The sequence below is a fragment of the Camelus bactrianus genome, chromosome 30, assembly GCF_048773025.1.
Source record: "Camelus bactrianus isolate YW-2024 breed Bactrian camel chromosome 30, ASM4877302v1, whole genome shotgun sequence".
NCBI lineage: Eukaryota > Metazoa > Chordata > Mammalia > Artiodactyla > Camelidae > Camelus > Camelus bactrianus.
Genome location: NC_133568.1, coordinates 11,050,655 through 11,059,587, shown reverse-complemented (window position 1 = coordinate 11,059,587; position 8,933 = coordinate 11,050,655). Strand labels below are relative to the sequence as shown.

The 8,933-nt window shown below is 49.5% G+C and overlaps 1 pseudogene; it reads left to right on the top strand.

Annotated features, from left to right (window-relative positions):
- Window positions 1-686: 686 nt before the first annotated feature.
- Window positions 687-1,421, top strand: LOC105074005 (transcription initiation factor TFIID subunit 9-like; annotated as a pseudogene).
- The last annotated feature ends 7,512 nt before the right edge of the window (window positions 1,422-8,933 follow it).

Here is an 8,933-nt window from a genome sequence, read left to right as displayed (position 1 = left end):
CTTTCCCTCAGGGTAATGGCAGCAGAGGTGGTGGGACTGATGGGGAAGGAGAAACATCATGGATTTGCTACATCAGAATCTCTGGGGCATTTGTAATCATGCATTCATATTTCCTAAAGCTCCCCAGATGAAGAAGACTGAGAACCAACAGTCCCAAGGAGAGAGGCATGAAGAGGAGCCTTCTTTCAAATTGAATTATGGGCCTGGGATAAATCAACCCACCACTGCTACAGAATCCACTTGCTGGACCCTCTTTGTAACCCAGACTCTTGCCTGCTTCTATTGGCCACATTCCACATCTCTCCCCCGACCCATATTCCAGTTTAGCCCCTTAAATATCCCTGCTACCTATTGACTGCCGTTCCCTTAGGACTTTCTTCCAGCCCCAGGCAAGAAAAACATATGATTGGCATCCTGACTGAACACAGTGAGAACCATGTTGCTTCTGAACATTCAGCTTACTGATACATCAGGGGTTCGAAAAACCACGCTAGGCAAAGAACTTGCATCAAGATCAGGACTGGGGGTGGGGACGGTACGGCCCAAGTGGTAGAGCGCATGCTTAACATGCACAAGGTCCTGGGTTCAATCCCCAGTGCCTCCTCCAAGGGAAAAAAAAAAAAAGATCAGCGCTGAAATACGTTAAGGTAGGTGATTTAGCCCACGAAGTCTGATCACTAGATACCATGGAGTCTGGCAAGATGGTTTCTCCCAAGAGCATGCCAAAAGATGCACAGATGATGGCACAAATCCTGAAGGATATGGAGATTACAGAATATGAGCCAAGAGTTACAAATCATATGTTGGAGTTTGCCTTCCGATACGTGACCACAATCCTAGATGATGCAAAAATGAATTCAGGTCAGCAATCCAGTGCTGTGCTGATCAGTCTTTTACTTCTCCTCCTCCAAGAGATTTTTTTTATTAGACATTGTAAGGCAAAGAAATCAAACTCCTTTGCCATTGATAAAGCCTATTCAGGCCCTAGATTGCCATCTGATAGACATTGCTTGACTGCTCCAAATTATAGACTTAAGTCTACAAAGAAAGGCACGTACTTCTGCGGGAAGAGTTAACAGTTCCGCAGAGAAGAGTCCCTTCAGTTACTAGCAGGCCAAGTACTCCCACACTCGGCACATCAACCCCACAAACCATGTCTGTTTCAACTAAACTAGGGACTCCTGTGTCCTTCACAGGGCAAAGGTTTACAGTGCAGACACCCACTCACAATCCCCAGCTGTGAAAGCATCAATTCCTGTAACATCAACAGTTCAGAATGTTCTAATTAATCCATCATTAATTGGGTCCAAAATATTCTTGCTACCACTAACACGGCACCATCACAAAATACTGCCAATGAATCACCAAAAGCATTGAAAAGGAAACGTGACGATGATGATGATGACTTCGGTTATCTGTAATCTAGCCTTGATGCATGTAACATGTTTACTTGGTTTTGAAACCATTATACTGAGATTAAACATGCATGCTGGATGTTTCCAAGTTGTGTTTTAGAAAAGTAGAACTTATTTTAGAACATGAGTAAATACGCTTACCATGTTTTTCAATTGAGATGTTGTGTTGGATTTTCTTTAATAGGATTACTAAGGGTTTTTAATCAGCCTTTAAGAGTAAAAAAATAAAGTTGTAATTCATTAAAAAAAAAAAGAAAGAAAAAGATGATCACTAGCTTCCAGACCCCACCACCTCCCACTCTGCTTACTCCAGGATCCTCCCCCAAATTGGAAGAAGTAAGAAGAGTTTAGGATCTTTTTCCTCCTCCCAAGTAAGCAGACACCCAAATATGGGCAAAACAGGAGCGTTTTCAGCATGTGAGTATTTAGCATATGACCTCTAGACATTGAGATGAACATACAGGCCCTGCAGGCCTGGCTGCAGCCCTGCCAGGGTGCCTGGCACTTGGAGTCTTGAAATGCAAATTTCCCTTGTGGCAGCCGCCCTGGGAGGAAAGACGAGATTTAAATTGGTAATAAAGCACTGTACCAAATTGGACTTTGACCTTGTTCAGAATTCCGCTGGCCCGTGTTCCCTGACCCGCCACCCTATTTTCTGCCCAATTGTTCCCCTGAGTAGCTGCCTGCTATCTAAGCAGTAAGGCAGCCTGTCACCAGCTGCTGCCTCCCTGGCTGCCTTCCACCCGGCTGGCTCCGAAGGCCTCGGAAATCAAACATCTTGGCCTGTCCAGCGTCTTTGCTACCTCTGCTCCTGGAGCGAGACGAGAGCGGTCTGGATGGGGGCCCTGGCCCTGGCTGGCCCAGCTGGTAGGGCATGGGAAGAGGTGAGGGCAGGCCTGACAAGCTTCTTTAACACATTCTTGGTTACCAAAGCGACTCCCAGACAAGGCCTGGAATGGCCAGTGTGGGCCCACACGCCTGCTCATCCATGGAAGCAGCATGGAGCCAATATTCATTTTCTCCTGCTTCCTCCACGGCCCGAACACCGGCTGCTCACTGCAGGACACCATGGTTTTGCTCATTTCTTCCTCCTGGAAGATCTTCCATAATCTCTTCTGTGCGTCTAAATTCTGCCCTTCCTTTGAGGGCCTGGGAAACCACTCATCACCACAGAGTGCCCTCAACCCTCCCTGGCAACCCTACCCGCCTTCTTCTCTGACCTCCTCAACTCATGATTCCAACCAAACACCTGGGGCATTTAGTCACATGCTGACTTGTCTTGTGTTGTCTAATCATTTCAAGCCTTATCTCCCCAACAAGATGATGGGCTCCCAAGGACTGCGGTATTACCTAGAACTGGCACTTAGTAGGGCTACTGGGAATCAGTGAATGAAAGGACAAATGAATGAATATATGGATTGCTTTGGTCAGAGAAATGTTTTCTTTACACACCCAGAATTCAGAATTCTTCCCAGCAAGAAAGCTCTTCTTTCCACTGGCTTTCGTCACAACAAAGCTGCTGGTGGAAAGTTTGCTTCCAGTACCTCCTGGAGCCCTGGGAAAGCAGGAAACTTTCACCAGGAGGAGTCAGCTGCCAGTGCAGCTGGACTTCCACCAGCGTGCAGGACACTATGAGTGCTGGGGGCATATTTCCTGCCCTCTTTGATCTAACTGGGGTGGTAGCCTGTGCCCACATGAAGCTTGGTTTCCTGTTAATGCCCATCATCGTGCAGACATACGTAAGGGCTAAGAGCAGCCGGGCGAAGCTGTCCTAATCAGAGAGCATGTGAAGGAGGTATAAAACAGGGCTGTCAAGTGGAGGCAGGGAGGAGGCTGGGTGTCCAAGGAGGTGTCATAGAGCGCCCCCTATTCTCTCTTCCCCAGTGAGATGCCATCTGTCCATGTCTGCTCCTCCACCCAGGTCAGCAAGAGCCAAAGGATGGGGCCAGAATAGGGGACAAGATTGGGGCGTGGGGTGGAGGATGGGCGGTTGACTCAGTGGGGGGGGGGTTAATCTGAGAGGCAACATCTCAGCCACATCAGAACACAAGGCAGCTCCCATGCATGCGCTATGGATCCGAAGAGGAAACAGAGAGGGAGACTCCAAAGAGTCAGCAGAACGGAAAACCAGACAGGCAAGAAAGGAGATCTGGAAAGACAAGTGAAGTGTGAGTTGTTAACCTCTTTTTACACAGAGGGCCCAGGGGTTGGGGTGGGGGGGAGTCTTTGATGAGCTGTGTCCATGGGGCTCCCTGTTACCGTCTCAGAAGAAAGGCAGGAACTGGGGGCCAAGCACGGAGCAGCCTATGTGTGCCCTATACACTCTGCAACTCCCCTGTGTGCGATCCCGTTCCTCTGTCCTTTGCTGTGGCGAGGGCAGCAAGACCCTCTAACAAAAAGACACCTTGTGCTTGTCTTCTGGGGCAGAGGAGGGGCTTGGAGATAAGAATGTGTGGGAAGGGTGGGCAGCAGCATCCAACCTACAGGCAAGCAGACCAAGAGTGGGCGGCGGCGGTGAGCCCAGGTGTTGAGGAGTCATTCTGGGGCTCCCCAGGGAGCACACATGAGGTTTTTCCCTCCTCCAGTCCTTCCACTCTGGCTTGATATCATCAGTGAGCGTGAGCAGAGTTTGCCGATTCCATTCCTCTTACTACTCATGCCTTTCCCAGGGAAAGCAGCAGATGCAAAGGAGGTGGCTGGGGTCAGGGGCTGGCACTTGAGGTCACAGCTCTCAACTAACTTGGCCCCTGTCTTTCAAGAGGACTTTTACACAGCCACTGTAAGGGCACCTGCTGACATCAAAACTGTTAGTCACTGGCCAGGTGTCCAGGTCACAGAAAGCTCCACCACCAGGCGTATTTCCTCCTTCTGCTCCCTGGCGTCCCCCAGGACCATGTGAGGAAGGGCAGGCAATAAAGGAGAAGAGTTCAAATGCCCAGGTGTGTGTGTGCAGGGGAACTTCCTCTCCCCCTCTAGCCAGACACACGTAATTTAATAAATTCTCAAAAATGGGGAGGGAGGGGTGTGAGAATCTCTTTCATTGTGGGGAGGGCAGGTCAAACACCTAGGGCCTCTGATAACACACACTGCTGAGAGCATGCAGAAGTTCATGGTGTAGAGCTGAGGCCCCAAAACAGAGGGAATAGAAAGGGGGCTAATATGGAAGCCAGTGGTCCATCCCCAATCACTCCACACTGGGTTAGGACCGTGGTTCCCCTACCTGGCTGGGCGGCAGAATCACCTGGCAAGACCCGTGAGCCTGCATATTCTTGGGCCCCTCTGCCGTCCTATCAAGTCAGAACCATGTGGGGTGGGGATATTTGGGTATGTGTGCATCCAACAAGCTGCCCTGGGATTCTCACGCTGCATTCCCCTCCCTGAGTTTCGAGTTGCTGGATTCAAGTGTGATTCCTTGCAAACTGATGATGCTTTTGTTCAAGGCCACAGGCAACCCTTTGAAGACAGGTCCTAGGTCCAGAACATGGGATGGACAAGCCAGATCTACTCCCAGAGAAGCACCACGCAGCTTGAGCATCTTACTGGTACACTCGGCCACTGCAGGTGATCGCCTGGGATTGGTCAACTTCCATTAATCCACAGAACCTCTTTTCTAACATTTTCTTGTCTATTTTCACAAAATCAATTCTTATAGATATTTGACGATGGAAACTTGAATACTATGCTTCTTCCTGCTTAAGATGTTTGCCAACCAACCTCACCTGCCAAAGGTAAGGTGGAACCCCATCTCCCATTGGCTTGTTCAAGATGAACCCAGGGTCATGGAGTTCATCTTACTTTCTTATTTTCTCTGGAGCTTCTGTTCGCCTGGACTGGTGTTCTTCCTTCCGCGGCAAAGTGATTTGGAAAGGCAGGCTTAGACCCATACCCCAGGGTAAAACCTGCCTGGGCAGATGAGACAGTTTCTTTTCTTTTGTTTTTTCCCTACCTAAGGTAAGTGTAAGGCTGCAGAAGAAGAGCATTGCTTCCACATGCCTGGTGCTGAACCTTGCAATTTACCAGTGATGTCTCACTGAGGAGCTGTTCTGGGTCTGAGTCAGAGAGAAAAGGAATTCCTGAACCAAATGAGTTACATTCTGGCCAGGGAGGTAATACAATAGAAGCACTCGCGCTCACCCACACAATTGGGCCTGAGAACTGATGGAAATTGGTAGAAAATGTTGTAAAATTGGGGATTATGGAAACAACGTCTAAGGTGGGTAGAGGGTTTTGCTAGCAGACAGCCTTTGGACTTGAACTGCAGCTCCTCCCTGGGTCTCCAGGCTGCTGACGGTCCCTGAAGACTTTGGACTTGCCAATTTTCACAATCCCATGAGCCAGTTCCTCAAAATAACCCTCTCTAGGTATGCACACATCTTACTGACGAGTACACAGTCCAAGAAACAAAAACAGCCACACAAACACACGACCACACCTGCAAGGAGACCTTTTGTCCCCACGGTGGGGCAGACTGTCACAATAACAAAATCAACACTGACCTAGACAGCAGTTTCTATGTGGCTTCTGCGGTGAACACAAAGGTGTATATGAGACAGAGTTCCTGTCCTCCAGCAGCTTTCCAACTCATCACCAAGCTAAAGAATCTCGGCGTTGAAAGGGGCCCCAATGAAGCTCACCTAGTCCAATCCCTCTGTTTTCCTGATGGGGAAGCTGAGGTTCTGAGTGGGGAAGGGACCTGCCCCAGGCAGCACAACCTGACAATGGAAAGTTGGCATGAGATCCCAAGGAAATCATTCCAGAAGAGTGTGTGAGTAATTGTGTGTGTGCGTGACACACACACTGAAGATGGTGGAAAGGTGAGCAGCTGGAGCAGGGTAATTATGGGCTGCAGACAAGGTGGAAAGGCAGGGTAGGTGACTGTGGAGAGTGTCAGACACTTGGTGTGAAGTTCAGAGTGAGTCCACCGGGCTTGGGACAGCTTCCACACACTTTTGGCCTGTGGAGCGACGTGATGAAAGAGTTCTTACAAGAATCCTGCTGTCACGGGAATGCTGGAAAAGAGAAAAGGGTTGAAGAAAACCTCCTTAAAGCCAAACCTTACGACAGATGTCTATATCTTGAGAGATTAGGGGACCCAATCCAGGTTAGAACTGGAGTAGATGAATCACCTGGTTAGACTAGGGAATGGGGATGGGTGTCGGAAGAAGAGGAATGTCAAGGGAAGAGCAGGAGACAGAGTGAACTGGAAGAGTAGAGACCATGAGGCAACCTTCCACGGAGCTATGCTGCCTGTTCAAAACCAGGAACAGAAAAGAGGTGTTGGGTGTTTTGCACAGAACCCATGAGGAGGTACAAGAACCGATCCACCAAAATCAGGGTGGTTGTGCCAAAGGGGACGAAGGCTTATGCGCACCTCAGCTTCTGGTCTCCCCACCGAAAGTGAGAAGAATTGGGTTGTATCATCTTTGGAGCCTCCCTCCCATCACGGCCCTTCTAGGCCTCCAGGGTCTGTTTGCCTGAAGCTTAGCCACTTCAGGGAAGGGGGGAAGAGCTGCCCACCAGCGCTCAGAGAGCCCCTCGCTGGTGGTAGCGCCATGATGCTGGCACCATCTACACATGCAGCCTGTCCTCCCTCCTTCCCAGCCCTCCCCCAGTCACCACTTCTTGTTTGGGGACTTCAGCTTTTGATCAATGCTGACCCAGATCTAAACTCAAGAAAACATCAGGACAATCCTGTTTGGGTTCATCCTTAAGGCCATTCTCTGAAATGCCCTCTGATGAGGAATCTGCCAGAATCCTGCCTTGACAACTCTTCACTACTTAAATGCTGCAAACATGGATAAAACATGTCACAGAAGTTCATCCTTAAAAAAGAGGACTCATGCTCTATTTCACACCTGTGTCTATGTCTCTCTCTCCTTCTCCTCCTACCTCTCCGTCCCCACCTCCTCTCTCTCTGTCCTTCCAGAACCTACTTCCCCAGGGTGGTGGGAGAAAATGTGAGCTCAAGGGAAATTTTCATGTACTCACCAGGCATCCCACACTTTATTCACAAAGTCAAGTTCCTGACTTGAGTGATATAGTTACCAACCATGCCATTTGCTGACGCATACAAGAGGGAGGGGAGCCCGCCTCACCTGCTCATGGCAGGTGTCAGAGCTCAGGAGAGCTGTGTAGGCTGGAATCAGAGATAGGCGGTGAGTTTTTATGTTATGTAAATGGATCAAATAGCTGAGGGTGAGTGTCAAGAAGAGAGAGAGAGAAAGTTCAGAACACAAGAACAGAAGCTGGGAAGGGGAGACTGAGCAGGAGAAGTTGCAGACAGAGGAGAACCAGGATCATGTGTGGTGTCAAAGAACTTAAGGGAAGAGGGGGCTTTTTCTTTCGCCAGGAAGGAGAGGCCAAAAGAATCAAACTTGCCAAGAAAATGCACATTGGCTCTAGAGACGGGCCTTTGGTACCACAGGGCAGATGGAAAAGCCAGAGAGTAGTGAGTTCAGGCATGAACATGAGGGGGAAACAGTGGTGGAGAAGGCAAGGACAGAAACGCCTTCCAGAAGGTGCAGGAAACAGAATGGCAGGGCATGTGAGGGCAAGGAGGAAGGCTTTTATTTTTGTGAATGAGACTTGAATGTGTTAAATGCAGATGGAAAATAAACTAGCCCGGGGGAGGGGCTGAAGACATGGAGAGAGGAGACGTTTCAGGGGATCAGTAGGTTGTGAAATCTGGGGCCGCAGGTGGTGGGGGTGAGTTGGATGGGAGGATTTTATGGACACACTTCCATTGTGACACAGGGAAGAGTCACAGGGTGCAAACAAAGAGAGGAAGGTTTGGGGATGAGGAACTGGGGATGGGACTGCTTCTGATGGTTTCTAGTTTTCTTTTCTTTTCTAAATAAGAGGGACCTCATCTTTGGGACACAGGCTAGTCCAAGTCAGAGGAGGCATCGCAGGGTGACAGGCTTGGAATCCCTGGGCAGGCAGTCACCCCGGGCACATCCCTGTTATGGCCTGTGAGAGAGCTGCTTGTTTGCCTGATGAGACTGGCCTCAAACCCAGGCTGATGCAACAATGCTCTCAGGCTACCAGCTCGGGTGGCAAAAATGTGGGGCTCTGTGGAGACACCTGATCACAGGTGTGGCTGCTGCAGCCACCCATCAGCCATCAGACTTCTGGGAGTCTCCCGACAATACCTGTCTCAGTCCATATGAACTACTCTAACAAAAGTCCAGAGACTGGATAACTTATAGACATTTATTTCTTACAGTTTTGAAGGCTGGAAGTCCAAAGCAGGGTGCCAGCCTGCTCAGTGAAGGCCCTTTTCTGATTTCCTCATTGTATCCTCACATGGTGGAAGGGACTGAGGCGCTCTCTGAGGGCTCTTCTGTAAGGGCACTAATCCTATTCATGAAGGCTCCATCCTCACGACCACTAGGGGCTACCTCACAAAGGCCCCATCTACTAATACCATCACACTGAGGATTAGGCTTCAACATATGAACTTGGAGGGACACATAGCAAGACTCTAAACCCCCATTACACTGTGTTGGGACCTCCCTA